The sequence below is a fragment of the Danio rerio genome, chromosome 17, assembly GCF_052040795.2.
Source record: "Danio rerio strain M-AB ecotype USA chromosome 17, GRCz13ab, whole genome shotgun sequence".
Lineage (NCBI taxonomy): Eukaryota > Metazoa > Chordata > Actinopteri > Cypriniformes > Danionidae > Danio > Danio rerio.
Genome location: NC_141037.1, coordinates 40,029,468 through 40,045,878, shown reverse-complemented (window position 1 = coordinate 40,045,878; position 16,411 = coordinate 40,029,468).

The following is a 16,411-nucleotide window of genomic DNA, read 5'->3' as shown; positions in this document are numbered from 1 at the left end:
CAAAGTTTAGTCTAGTATTTAGATTATTTCTGCTGATCAGAGGTTTGGTCACTGCAGGGCGTTCAATCTAAATTCCCTCAAATGTTGTTTCAGGCACAGGACGTCAACATGAGGTCATATTGACATTGTACCCCAACGTCGTGGGGACGTTGGATTTTGTTTGGAAATGAAAATCGGGTTGATGTCAGAACCCAATGTCAGACCCACCTCTATGTTAAACCTAAAATTGACCAAATATCAACGTCTAATCATGTTACACCTTGACCTTGTGTGGACGGTATCACTATTACATCTATCAGATGTTGGATTTTGGTCACTTTCCAACACAACCTAAAATTAACCAAATATCAACATAATTTGACGTTGATTAGACATTGAATTTTGGTCACCTGATGTCATGACCTAAATCTAACCTAATTTTAACGTCTAAGGTGCTGTGTGCCCAAAGCAATCTCACAGCAATTCCTAACTTTTTGATTCAGTGGCTAATTCAAATGAATTCCTATGATCTAATTTGTTCAATTTAGTACGATTTGCTCATCACCCAATGAAGGTTGGGGTTAGGGGTGGGTATAGGTGCCACGCCTCCTTTTTAAAATCTTACATTTTCGTACGATTGAACTTATACAAATTTGTATGAATTAGCCACTAAACTGGCAAAACGAGACCAGGTTGGTATGCCTGCGGCTTATCTATGTTTCTATCCAGAAGATGCAAATAAGATTTATGCGCAAAACTGGAACATCACATAAAACATTGTGAATAAAGCATTGTTTTCTTGCTGTGAGCCAAAGAGAACTAAATCATCACTTCCTTATTATCTTTTTCTTACTGTATATAATAAATTACTTGCACCCCATAAGAGGAAGCCGAGATACAATAAACACATGGTGGCTTTTGGAAGAATGAGACTGCTAAAACAGCTCAAGACAAAACTCAGTTCCTTTATTTTTATTATAATGTTTTAGGGGGTTTTACATTTAACAGGAAAGTACAGTATATTATAATATAATATTATATTGTAATATTATAGACAAGAAGTTTGGGGAGCAGAGAGAGAAGGGAAGAATTGGCAAAGGACGTCTAACAGGGAATTAAACTCAGGTCGCCGTGAACACCACAGTGCCATGGGTCGACACTCTAACCACTAAGCTATTGGTGCCAGCACAACCCCCAACTCCTTTGTTTACTTGGCTTTGGCTAAGGAATTTTACAATGAACAAAACAATATTTCAGATGTTATGCAATGTGGTCAGTCCACTGGGTTGTCTATTAATGCTGTCCCATCTTGACCATTATTGTTATCATAATATGATCTGTTAAAACAAAATCACATGATTTTTTTTATGTCCATGCTGGAATTTATTGAGTAAATGTTTTCCCATTGTAGTTTATTCACATTTTTCTTGTAATAATAATAATAATAATTCCTTTCATTTATACAGCGCTTTTCTGGACACTCAAATCACTTTACATATACTTTTGGGGGAATCTCCTCATCCACCACCAGTGTGCAGCATCCACCTGGATAACGCAACGGCAGCCATATTGCACCAAATCACACACCAGCTGATTGGTGGAGAGTAGACAGAGTGATGAAGCCAATTATGATATGGGGAGGGTTAGGAGGCCATGATGGACAAAGGCCAGTGGGCAAATTTGGCCAGAATGCCGAGGTTAACCCCCTATTCTTCTTCGAAGGATACCCTAGGATTTTTAACAACCACAGAGAGTCAGGACCTTGGTTTAACGTCTCATCTGAAAGACGGCGCCCAATAATACTGGCGTGTTAGGAACCACAAAAAAGCACAAGTTGAGCACCCCTTGCTGGTCTCACTAACACCACTTCCATTTTATCAGATAAAATTTTAGAGCTTCCATTAAGCATTTTTGTGCAGTATTTATAGTTTATTTTTTCCCCCAATTTCTGTTTAACGGAGAGAAGATTTTGTTAACACACTTCTAAACATAATAGTTTTAATAACTCATCTCTAATAACAGAATTATTTGATCTTTGCCATGATGACAGTAAATTATATTTTACTAGATATTTTTCAAGACACTTCTATTCATCTCAAAGTGACATTTAAAGGCTTAACTAGGTGTATTAGGTTAACTGGGCAGGTTAGAGTAATTAGGCAGGTTATTGTGTAACAATGGTTTGTTTTGAAGACAGTCGAGGGAAAATTAGCTTAAAGGGGCTAATAAATTTGATCTTGAAATGTTTCATAAAAAATTTAATCTGCTTTTATTCTATAGCTGAAATAAAACAAATAAGACTTTCTCCAGAAGAAAAAATATACTGTGACATACAGACATACTGTGAACATTTCCTTGCTCTGTTAGACATCATTTGGGAAATATTAAAAAAAGAAAAAAAAATCAAAGGGGGGCTAATAATTCTGACTTCAACTGTATGTGTGTGTGTGCGTGCGTGTGTGTGTGTGTGTGTGTGTGTGTGTGTGTTACATGGTTCATGATTTTGTCATTCAATAAAGAAACGTTTGCTCAATATAATCAAAATGTTGATTCACACCACTGGAGTACACAGATCCATCATATGAAGTGTTGATTTGAGCACAGATGGGTGTATCGAGCTTTAAAACGCAGCGAACAGAAAGAAGAGAGGGTTTGGCGCTCTGAAGTGGGAGGTGTTGAAGAGTCATTGGCGGGAAATACAGGAATTCTGCACGGGACCCACGTCCCCTATTGTCTCCCTCAAATTTTGACCAGGCTGCCCTGGCTATAGCAATGATGGGACTTTTCCTTTTCTTCTGCACTCGGGTCTCGGGGCCCTCGGCCGGCATTCCTCTAGGCCACCAGAGAAGCTGCTTTAGAGACGGGGCTCTGCTCCTGGGTGGCCTCTTGTGCAGGGGCTGCAAAGGGGAGGAGACGATGTCTTATTAATTGACTGGGTGTCTTGGAAGGAGTGCAGGAATTTGGCTGTGGAAGAGAAAGAAGAGGAAGGACTGCCTCACTGCTTAGCCTGGACCTCCTACTCAATCATAAATGTCAACTGGATATTTACATTTTCTGAAAAAAAAAAAAAAAAGTGGAAGCGGTGCTAGCAAGTGCAAAAGTCAATGGCACAATACGCTGCTGATGTAGATGGTTGCTAAGGTGTTGCTGTGTGGTTGCTAAGGTGTTTTGAGTGGTTTTCAGAATGATAGGTCATTCTGAGTGGCATGTTTCAAGGTGGTTGATACACTACAATGCTGGGACAAACTCAACTGCGGGATTAAAGTTGGGTAAAAAATTTGAGTTGTAACAACTCAAGAATTTTACAGGCTTAAGCACAAACTTCTACCATCATTTGATTTATTATTCCAAAATCATTTATAAAATCTAGTTTAAAACATCAGTATTTGTGCAAGACCTTTGAATGTACTTCTTGTATTAGTGGCATTTTGTTGTTCTTGTACACTGTAAATAGTGCTGGGTTTCAGACAATTCCTTCATGTTGTCCTTACACAAATCAATTAGGTTAACAAATTTAAGTTGATTGATCATAAAACACACATTGTTTCATGTTTTATGATCATGTTTTACATTGTACCACCAAAAAAAATTTGTGTTGTTTCAACTCATTTTAAATAAATAGTTTAAACAAGCAGCAAAAGCCATTTTTTTTCTAAAAGTGTTTTCTGATTCATTTATTTTCCTTCAGTTAGTCCACAGCGGAATGAATCGGCAACTTATCCAGCATATGTTTTACACAGCGGATGCCCTTCCAGCTGCAACCCAGTACTGGGAAACACCCATACACACTCAGTCTCACACATACACTACGGACAATTTAGTTTATTCAATTCACCTGTAGCGCAAGTCTTTGAACTGTGGGGGAAACCGGAGCACCCGGAGGAAACCCACGAGAACATGCAAACTCCACACAGAAACGCGAACTGATCCAGTCGGGACTCGAATCAGCGGCCTTCTTGCTGTGAGGCGACAGTGCTGACCACTGAGCCACCGTGTCGCCTGTATTCTCATTTTTAGGAATAATTAAATTTTTACATTTATTATTTTCTGTTTTAATTGTAAATGTAATGTTTAGTCATTTTATTGCGTGCTTTGTGTGTATTTTTATTGCTGTTGTTTCAATGTAACTACTGTATAATTTTTATTAAATCTAAGTGTAGTTATAGTACATCAAGTTAAACACAGAATAGGGATTCCCTTCATGGTTTAGGTTTTGAGTTCTGACCTCACTTTGCATTCATGCTGGTTTTTACGGATTCAAAAAAAAAAAAAAAACATACTGGATAAAACAAAATAAAATAATGAAAAATCATTTCCAACAAAACTGAACAATTTTCCTATGCATGGTGGTCACAGATAATAAGACTTTAATCTGCCTGACTTCTTTTTTATGATGAATAATATTTTAATAAATGTATAGTTTGAAACGATTCTTTCATTCATTATTTTAAAATGTGATTTTTCTTTGAAATGATAAAAGTCTTTATTATCTCTTTGTACGTTTTGAGTAGGGCTACACCATTTATAGTTTTAGCCTCAATATTGCAATGTGCAAATACGCAAGTTCATTTATAACATTTATAAAATTAACCAGGAACCACATTGTGAAGTTTAACCCTAAAAGGGTGAACATTTCCATTTGCTTGTTGGCTTTGTTTATGGCTGTGAGATTTCAAGTGATTTTAAATCATCTGTGTAAGAGAAATTATAACATTTTAGCATTTTAATATTAATTGCTTCTTTTTTACATAACAAAGACTATGAAGTGTAATTTATTTATTTATTTATTTTATTTATTTATTTTGTTTTATATTTGATCAATTAATTTCTATTCCTGATTACAGATACAGTGTACAAAAAATCCTGGTTTGCTTAAATTTGTAAGCTGAATTAAATTAATCAAAATTAATAAAAAATTTATTAAAGTCCATTGAACTTATATTGTGTTAAACTGACTTAAAACAGCTTGCGTAACTTATAAAATTAAGTTAGAACATGATTAACTTATAAGTTACGATGACCTAAAAACTTAAAGTTGAAGTCAGAATTATTAGCCCCCCTGAATTATTAGCTCCCGTTTATTTTTGTCTACAATTTCTGTTTAATGGAGAGAATATTCATATAACACATTTCTAAACATAATAGTTTTAAAAACTAATTTCTAATAACTGATTTACTTTATCTTTGTCATGATGACAGTAAATAATTTTTGACTAGATATCCAAATGGAGCAATTTAAATCATCTGGTGAAATTATATTCATTTTGTAGGAAAAAAAAAACATTGCAATGTCAGTTTTTTCCAATATCATGCAGCCCTATTTTTGTGCAATACATTTTTTTTTAATGATACTGTTATTCAGCAAAGATGTCTCAAACTAGGAGAACCTTCTGTCATAAAGATGTGCTGTGTGTCTGTTGAGTGTTTCTGAAAGGCGGCAGCAGCAGCAGCAACAGGAGCATCAGTGGTTTGTGGGAAAGAGGCGTTCAGACTGAAGGGCCGCTGGAGCTCTGAATGGCCCCGCTGTGGCGGAGTGTGATTGAGAGGGATGTTCTCAGGCTACCACAGACAAGGGGGAGGTGTGGACGAGTCTTGTGGCTCCCAATGTGGTCCCCCACCCCTTCAGCCTTCCCCATCGGTGTTCAGAGCCATAATCCCGTTACATGTGTCCCCATTAGCTCTGACGGGGGGTTTCTATTGTCCCCTCGTGAGTCAGTCGGAGTCACTGTCCCGGGCTCGCCATGTTTGCTCTGGCTTCCCACAAGCAGATGTCCCCATGACAATCCCAAATACACAAATGCGGGTCACAGGGTGAGGAGTGAGGTGAAATGGTGCTTAGTAAGTGTTTGATTATGGAGAAACAGCATTTAGGTAATAATTAAGGGGAAATAAAAAAGAGGCAACACTGTTAAAGAGATAGTTCACCTAAAAATGAAAATTGCTGGATACGTTTTGTGTTTAGTGGAAAGAGTGTGTAACTCTTTGTAAAAAAAAAAGTGTGGGGACAAATTTTTCTATTTAAAATTCTTACTTATATTCATTTAACACTTTCTTACATATATTTATTCTCCCTCCTCGCTTCGCACAGCTCCGCCACACAATGTTTCGTTAATTCATAGTTTACCCTATTTTGGTTTAAATAACCCAGCATTTCTTAGAGTGTATATGTTAAATAAAAACTATTGTTTTATCATAATAATATTGGTAAATAGGACATTTTATGTATATTTAATCAAGTATATACTTGGGGTGTCACTTGGAGCAGTGGGTGGCACGATCGCCTCACAGCAAGAAGGTTACTGGTACGAGCCTTGGCTAGGTCAGTCGGCCTTTCTGTGTGGAGTTTGCATATCCCTGTGTTGACATGGGTTTCCTCAGGTTGCTCCAGTTCCCCCCATAGTCAAAAGACATGCGCAATAGGTGAATTGAATAAGCTTAATTGGCCATAGTGTGTGTTTGTGTGTGTGTGTGTGTGTGTGTGTGTGTGTGTGTGTGTGTGTGTGTGTGTGTGTGTGTGTGTGTGTGTGTGTGTGTGTGTGTGTGTGTGTGTGTGTGAATGCAAGAGTGTATGGGTGATTCCCAGTGTTCGGTTGCAGCAAGAACTGCATCTGCTGCGTAAAAAAAAACATATTCTGGATAAGTTGGAGGTTCATTCCACAGTGGCAGCCTCTGATTAATAAAGGGACTCAGCCGAAAAGAGAATGAATGAAATGTACAGTTGGCGAGCATTAAATATAGTCAAAAATAAGAATTCTGGCATCGCTACACTATATTTAACAAATCTGCATGACACTCTTTCCTATGTGAAACACAAAAGTTGTTTTAAAGAAAGTTGATAACCGAAAAATGCATATATAGTTAAATTACTGAATTTTGTGATTATATGACGTTTTTAGATGTTTGAGTGTCTCCTCTGTCCAGCCAACAGATCCATCATGTAATTGATGGAGAGCTGGACTGACAGAACTGACCCAGACCTGATCACCACCACAACCCCCCCTCTCTGCTTCCTGCCACTTCAGCACAAAGCCTCAATGCACAGAGAAACACAACAACAGCAGCTTTAGCTGCATCAAAAGAGCCTTTTCTTTATTATACATGCATATCCAATAAATATGCCAAGTTTTCTTTGTGCATAGTTCAAAGTAGCAGATACAGTAACAGCAAGAACATCAGCGTAAATCTTTTGCTCTTTCACCTGCTCTTTGTGTCTCTCTGCATGTGGATTTGAGTGTCTATCCAATGAGAATATATTAGCCATGTAATTTGAGGTCAACAGTTTCGCTGATCCATGCCATGCATTTCAATGAATGTCATTGGTGTGGACTTGTGTGTGACAGATGAATCTAAAGCTATTATTACAGATTGTTACAGTGAGGTTTACAAGCTGACTCAGGCTAACAGTACACTTTTAAAAATAAAGCTTCTTTATTGGCTTTATGAAGATACATTCATACCGCTGTCGGCAGCTAGCTTTCTGAAACTCTCACATGGTCCCCCACTGAAGCTAAGCAGGGCTGCGCTTCAGTACCTGGATGGGAGACCACATGGGAAAGCTAGGTTGCGGCCGGAAGTGGTGTTAATGAGGCCAGCAGGGGGCGCTCAACCTGCGGTCTGTGTGGGTCCTAATGCCCCAGTATAGTGACGGGGACTCTATACTGCTCAGTGAGCGCTGTCTTTCGGATGAGACCACTCTCTGTGGTCGTTAACAATCCCAGGATGTCCTTCGAAAAAGAGTAGGGGATTAACCCCAGCATCCTGGCCAAATCTGCTCAATGGCCTCTGTCCATCATGGCCTCCTAACCCTCCCCATATCATGATTGGCATATCATCACACTGTCTCCTCTCCACCATTCAGCGGGTGTGTGGTGTGCGGTCTGGCGCAAAATGGCTGCCGTTGCGTCATCCAGGTGGATGCTGCACTCTGGTGGTCAATGAGGAGATTCCCCCCGTTGTGTAAAGTGCTTTGAGTGCCCAGAAAGGTGCTATATAAAATGTAACGAATTATTATTGTTATTATTGCATAAATGGTTCGTTATGATGCAAAAAAATTATTAAAATATACTTAACAAAATGGTTGTTTTTAATGTAGCATTGTTCAGTTTTAGAATCATTAATGCAACAAATTGTATTGTGAGATGACCCAAAAAAAAAAAAAAATCATTATGTTCCTAATTTTCATGCATGGAATTTTTTTGGTTGCAAAAAAGCAACCTAGTGATTAAAATATGCAAATGTAGACACAATAATTTTCAATTGAACTTTAACATGTGAATTCTATACTGAATAAAAAACTATTTGTCAAAATATGTGATTTTCATGCACATAAGATGTCACACATTTTTAGTTGCGCACTGGTAAAGGATGTCAATATAGGCTTACCTGTGCAAAACTATACAAACATATGTATGGAGATGGCTTACGAGCAAATTTCTGTAGCGATAAAACAATAACTGTCTCTGTCAATTATGACATCATCACACAAACCAGTTTGTCCATAAAAGATCAGTTGGATGGAAACAGGCTGTAGAATACAAATGCCAAAAAGAAGTTTAATCTTGCACATTCACTTTTTCAATAACAAAACTTAGGAAGAATCTAGATGAAAACTTTTTAAAGAAACTAATTTCTTTAATGTTGTGTCAAAAGAAGACATGCTGCTTGGTAATTAAAAAGTTTCAATAGGCTATATGCACATAGACTTTTGATTTCAGTCAGCCAGGCCTTCCAGTTAATTATCATTCCAAACAAAATTCCTGCATTTAAGATCTGATTCCTTTAAAAAACAGCAATCTTCACTGCCTGGCTGAGATACGATATATAGTGGGAATCAGAACAAATAAGAATTACTGCATTCAATTATATTTTTCCACGCCATCTCTTTAAAATATGGAAATGAATTTTACCGCAGAATTTTCAATGAAATGTCTGCGTTAGCCTGCTGCTAATGACGATAATGACACGACCTGCGCTTGAGCGTTTTTTTTGTCTCTTTTTATGCTTTACAACCAAATGAATGCTTAAGTCTATTTAACTGAATGTATTGTAATTAGATTACACCATCGATGCAGTAAAAGGAACCTTATGAAATTTAAAATAGTCACATAAACCTTTCACTGGAAGTTCATCATTGGCTGAAAAACACCAGCTGTGCATACCCAGCAAGCATAATTCATGTGGCTCAAATCCAGCCCACACCAGACACTTACATCCGGCCCACATACTGCATGGAATGATGGCTCTAGGGTGGCCTGCTCCTGTTTGCCAGATCTGGGTCACAATTAAGCCATAGCAATATCACATATCAGCCAGAATTCAACCAAATGAACCAGAACTGACCCTATTCTGGGCCACAGTTTGCTTTTATTATGGCCCCGATCTGGCCTACATCTTACATTTGCTGGGTGTGGCAAATGAACAAAAATCCCAGCATGCATTTCAGTATGAATACATTAAATAGCTTATTGATGCTCCAGTTTTCATTATCTGCTGTTGTTGATTTTGTCACTTTTAGTCTCCTGATTGTGAGGTTTGTGAGTTTTATTAATTGCCACCGTTTTTGAGGTTCATAAGCTGATTATTGATGTCTCTATGAGCAGAAGTTGAACCATAGATTTTTTTTTGCTTAAAAACCTTCAAAATTATGTGGCATGTGCAAGCATGTTATTACGTCGCCTTTAATAATGGATTAAACATGGTTAACATCAGTAAATTATATTATTTCATCACAGGTTGTGCATCATTTAATTTTATAGTTTTTTTACTTGTTTGCTGTAATGAATAAACTTTTCAAGCAAACTTCTTAAAAGTTACAGCAGCCTAAAAGAAAATGTATATTAAGAGGTTCAGGGCTATGAGCCAAACTAAAGCAAACACTTTTCTCCATGATGATGACTTAAGCCTATGTGGTCCACATATGTTTTTAAGACAACTGGGCTACATTTGCCATGTCTTCTCTGGGCAACTATAGGCTAATGGCTGCATTAGCCAGAGTTTACTGTGCCAAATATTTGCCAAAAGTGGCCCACATATGTTTTAAAATAACTGGGCCACAATTGCCATATCTTCTCTGGGCTCCTTTAGGCTCACAGCCACATTACCTAGAGCTAACTATGCCGCATATTGGCCAAAAGTGGTCCAGATATTTCTGAAGATAACTGGGCCACATTTGCACCTACACGTGTGAGCCACTTTAGGTTCAGACCCAGATTACCCTTAAATGACTACGCCACATTTTTGCCAACTGAGGCCCACATTTGTCCTCCATCATTTGGGCCAATGTCTAAAGTAGCCCACATTCGTATGCTATCTGGGTATAGTACATTTCCATTCGTCTATATTGTATGGACAAACACAACAATAGCAGTCAACAGAAACCACAGTTTGGTTATTAAAAGGTTCCACAGAGGTTTCCACATCCCTAACCTGATTTTACCAAGTAGGACATGTTCATGGATTAACATCTATGTTTATCCTGGAACAACATTCCTATCAGTCAATCAGAATTAAGTAATAGGTTTACTGTTTATCTGCAGTTTAGGTTTACGTTTGGGTTTATGCACTTCTACATGATTGTTATCCAATTATCCAATGATTTTGGGAATAATTAACATTTATGGTTGGGTTTAGGGGTAGGGAATAGGTATGGATTACATTTTCAGACAAAAATGATGTTCCAGGATCAACATAGATGCTAATGCAGAATCATACTTGGCAAAATCATGACATTCATATCCATACAGGTTTTGTGTCTGGGCTAACATGTGAGAGAGTAAATGAATGAACAAATATGCGTTTTCTTTCTGTCCAATAAGTGTAATCTGCTTACATTATGAAAGAAACTCTCAGCTCACTTCACTGAGAATACTTTTCAACAGCTAATTATGAACAATTGATTGAACAGTTCACAAAAGATGAGAGGGAAAAAGCTTCTTGTACACACCATTTGTTTGTTTTTGTCTTCAGATTGAGAGCTTGGACCAGGAAATGGTGATGTGTGACGTCGGACTTAACAAGCAGATTAAGAGGGAAAGTTAATCAACATTGATTAGTAAGAGTGTTTGGGTCTCACCAAACTTCGTTGGAGTTTATTTATTGTGCGTGTGTGTGTGTGTGCATGTGTGTGTGTGTGTGTGTGTGTCTGTGCGTGTGTGTCTGTGCCCTCTGTGATCTGAAGTACTTTCCGGTTACCATGACAATGGTGCTCGCCGAGGGTTCGGAGAACAATCACCTGTGAGTCGCTGTGCAGCCTTTCAGAACAATTGGGGCACTATACTATATGTATTTCTCGAAACGAAAAGCTTTGTACAACAAGCTAATAATTCACTATGACTATAGCTACATGAAATGTGCAGAACTGTAGCACATTAAATTCTTTTCAGACAGGAACCAGCTTATATATTATTAACTGACATTTTTGAATTTGCTCTTTTACAGTCAAGAGTTTCATAAAATCTTTCTCTCAGAATGTTAATCAAAATAAAACACTCATCAGAACCATTGTGAACATTTGCATTGGTTTAACTATAAATAATAATGAAGAATAATGTTTTTGTTCTTCAGATGGGACAATGTAGACATAAAATATTATATGCATCACTCAATTTTGAGATTTTAGCTTTTCATAAGGTATTTTTCAGTCTAATGTTAATAAAACACTTGAAATACACCTTTAAGTACTTTTTTGTTGTATGTTATCAATTTTTATTAGATTTTAAATACAATACATGTTTTTTAAAGCTGCTCTTTTGAGTTTTTTTTTTCCAGTGCTTAGCCTTTACGGGGGATAGTCTTATACATAATTTGCATAATTTACATATAAATAACATTTTAATCTACCAAAAACATATTTTTGCCTAATTATATTTTTTCTGGAGACATATGCAAATTCTGAAAAACATTTAACTCCTGTTTGAAAAAACGAAGAAAGAATCAACTGAGCAAGTATGATGATTACTTGTTTCACCGATTTCACTTGCAGACCACAAATTAACCATGGCTTTGTTTTAAATTTTTTTTTGTTTGGTTTTGTACATGGAATCTCAATTACCACATTCATTTTAAAATTAACCTTCCATGCTGTTGTTAACCATACACCAAATAAAGACTTCCCTCCCTTAACAGCCTACAGTGCTCAGCATCTATGAGTACAACATTCACAAACCTCTTTTAAATGTAAATTTTGAATAGGAAGCCATACAATATTATATGTGTGCATATGCATTATTAGTCAGTACTGAAGCCAAATCTGGAACTTCTCTAACAAATTAACTTATGATAACGGTTCAAAAACTAGTACACCCAAATTTATATGTTATAGAAAAATATTAAATACAAATTTTAAAAAGAGGAAAATCAAGAGAAGCAAAAAAAAAAAAAAAAAAAGGAAAAATTTAGATGAAATTTTGTTGTTTGTAATTTTTTTTGCAATATTTTGCTTGAATTTAGTTGTATTATCTTTCAGTTTCTAAATATGTTTGGTGACTAAAATAAAATTTTAATTAATAAATCTGTTTAATAAACATGTTTTGTTTAAATGCACCAAAATACATTGACTACATTCCCTGAGAAATGGATACAAATATTCATTTTCAAAGTGGGGTGTACTCAATCATGCTGAGCACTATATAACTTCCCACTAGAAAAAAAGAAATTAAAAAACATAATCAATAAGTAAAAAAATATATAAAAACCAATAAAGCTAAATAAATAAAAAAATGAAAATGAATAAAAATATGTATTCATACGTAGCAGATAATCTAAAAAGGGGCACCACAACCTATCAATGTCTTTAACCCTTTAACAGCCCCATCAGAAAATGTAAATGTAAAAGTGTAAGACCATTTAAAAAAAATCTAAATTAAACATATTTGAATACTAAATCATCTTTATTTTTAAGTATGCCATAAAATATTTCAGATTCTCATTTACATGCTTTCTTGTTTTTTTGTCTTTTTCTTTTACAATAAAACCAAAATCAAATGTAGTAGTTTATCAGAATTATGTTTGTTTGATTTTTTTTAAAACAACAGTGCTGTGTGTAAACCATAATTTCAAACAGTCATTCTTTAAATGACTTTAATATTCATTATTTAAAACAGCCAAAATATATTCATCCATTGCTAAAACAGGCAGTTAAAAGGTTAAATAACCAGTAAGTAATAGCCCAATATTTTCCAATTTAATGTAACTAAACACTTTTTTTATCCATGCATCAAAAGAGGAAGGAGAGACGTGTTTCCACTTTAACAGGATAAGACATCTTGCTAGCAAAATAATAAAAGCTAAAGCATTTCGGATTATTACTGAGAGGTTAGCATTTGCCAAGCCAAAAAACAAAACAAAACATGGTTTTTTGGCACTAAATACAGTTTAACCATAATATTTGTAGTGAAATTGTGGTCGAAAACATGGTTACTACAATTTTACTATAATAAGTTCTGCTCAGTGTTCATTCAGCTTTGCTTCATGTAATAAATGCCTGGCACTTTTTTTTTTTTTTTTTTTTTTTTTTTGCAAATGACCAATTACTCTCTTGAACAGTCACCCTTCACTCTGACAAAACTGGCCGGCGCTCAGCGGCTGTCTCTGGGGCTTGTTGAGACCCAGTCTCTGGCCCCTAAATGCTGGGCTGAGGGTCTCCTCTCTTCTGACCTCATTTGCAATGCTAATGGTCAGGAGACAGCTGCCATCTTACATGGAACATGGCCTCTCAGAATTTCCCAAAGGGGGGAAAGAGGAATAAAAAAACAAAGGCAGCCGATAAATGGGTTTGCCTATTATTCCCTAGGCCTTATGTGCACTGGGTCCTTGAGAACATGAATTTGAATGACAGTCAGTGAGAGAGAGAGAGAGAGAGAGAGAGAGAGAGAGAGAGAGAGAGAGAGAGAGAGAGAGAGAGTGAGAACGGCGTAGTAGAAAAGCAAAGATGTCAGTATGCATTTATAATTTCTGAAAAAACAAAACATAGCAAAGTATGATTTTTAAAAGCATGCGAGTTGAGCTCATCAGCAGAATGCAGTTTTAACAATAGCAAATAGAGAGAGCTCTTAATTTAGCCCTCATTCTCTCAGTCACTCAGCCCCGCTCCCATGCAGACTATAAGTGTCTCTGTGAGTGATTGCGCGAGCTCTCGCCGAGTGGAGAACACTCCTGGATATTGTAGCAAATACGACGCATATGTGTGTATCTGTCAGAATGGCTTTGTGATATCAGCCGCGGAAATATCTCCATTTACTTCTGCTCATCAGAATTAGAGGCGGCCATGATACTCCAGCTGAAAGTTAATGGCTCAATGTCGCTTTTGCTAAACTCTTTTTCTTTGGCTTCAAGAGATGTCCGTTCACACGATGCCTGATGCACGTCCTTTCACAATCAACAAAGCAGAATAGTTTTTACAGTTGAAAGCCCTTTAGGGGTCAAACACACTGTGAGTAAGAAAACACAAACAGATTGAGAAAACGCCTTCATCAGTTTGATAACTCTTGTGAATGCAAATTCTCAAAACACACACAAATAGAGAAACACATGACAAATAGAGCAGGTCATAGCAGAAATGTGTCAGTGGACCCTAAAAAGTACATGTCTGCCTTCTGTTTAGAGATATTTATAAAATAGCATTTCATTTAATGTTAATTGTGCAATTCAGCAAGGGGCCAAGGGCTGAAAATGTACAAAAAATGAGGAAACACACGGCCAATATATTAAAGGGGACCTATTATGTCCCTTTTTACAAGATGTAAAATAAGTTTCTGACGTGTTTATGTGACGTGTTTATGTTAAGTTTCAGGTCAAAATACCCCATAAATAATGTTTTATAACTGTTTAAAACCGCCACTTTTAGGGTTTGATCCTAATTGTGCTGTTTTGTTAATATGAGAGTGGATCTTAAATGCCTATGAGTCAGCATAATGACAGATTGAAAAATATACCAATTTTTTAAGCATGTTTTTATGCAGCAGATACCCTTTAAGCCGCAACCCATCTCTGGGAATCATCCACACACACTTATTTACACACATACACTAAGGACAATTTAGCCTACCCAATTCACCTGTACCGCATGTCTTTGGACTGTTGGGGAACTCTACACAGAAACGCCAACTGACCCAGCAGAGGCTCGAACCAGCGACCTTCTTGCTGTGAGGCGACAGCACTACCTACTGTGCTACTGCGTCGCCTTAATATTGTTCAGTGAAGTTTAGTTTAAACAATTAAAAGCATATTAGGCACCAAAAAAATCACAACTTCTTTAGGAGTAATACGTTTAAGTGCCCTCCTAGGCTTCAGTTCATGGCATCAGGTAAACACTGTGGGGACACTTCCCTGTGTCTGCCCATGTAACCCGGTGAGCGATAAAACAATGCAGTCTTCCGTAGCATACCTGTGGTGAACAGATGACCTTCACAGCTAATCACAGTCATTTCTGTTGAGCACTGGTAAATACTATGCAAATCAACGGTTTAAGATGCGCTTAACATCGCTTAAATATTAGCGGGAATTTTTTTTTTTTATTCAGTACCTAAATTCAGTATCGTGACAAGTCTAATATAGTGAAAGAATCAGTTTATTAATTTGAGTTTGATAAATGGCATCTAAAACATGTGTTTGGGAAAGAAAACATTAGCTAACTAGTGACATTTCTCCTAACTTGAGCTCTGATACCCCTTTCTATTTTCACTATCCATTTAGAATGGACCTTCGGGTCACTCGGAAGGCATTGAAATTATAAATATGTGTCACTTTCTCTTCGCTGATGAGATATAAAGCCAGGTACACAATGTTCCTGTGCAATACTTTCAGGTTTCTTCCCACCGCAGCCTCGATTTTGCTTTTAAAATGGCAACCGTGTGAAATCCACAGCCATATCACCCTGCAGCCCAAGACCGGTTACTCACTGAAGCTAAGCAGGGCCGAGCCTGGTTAGTACCTGGATGGGAGACCACTAGGGAACACCAGGTTGCTGTTGGAAGTGGTGTTAGTGAGGCCAGCTGGGGGCGCTCAACCTGAGGTCTATGTGAGTCCTAATGCCCCAGTAAAAGTGAAGGGGACACTACACTGTCAGTGGGGCCGTCTTTCGGATGAGACATTAAACCGAGGTCCTGACTCTCTGTGGTCATTAAAAATCCCATGGCACTTCTCGTAAAAGAGCAGGGGTGTAACCCCGGTGTCCTGGCCAAAGTCCCTCTATCGGCCCATACAATCATGGCCTCCCAGTTATCCTCTTCCACCGAATTGGCTCTATCACTGTCTCTCCACTCCACCAATAGCTGGTGTGTGGTGAGCGCACTGGTGCTGTAGTCCTGTGGCTGCCGTCGCATCATCCAAGTGGATGCTGCACACTGGTGGTGGTGTGGAGAGACCCCCCCCCCCCCCCCCCCTCATGATTGTAAAGCACTTTGGGTGTATGGCCATACACAATAAATGCGCTATA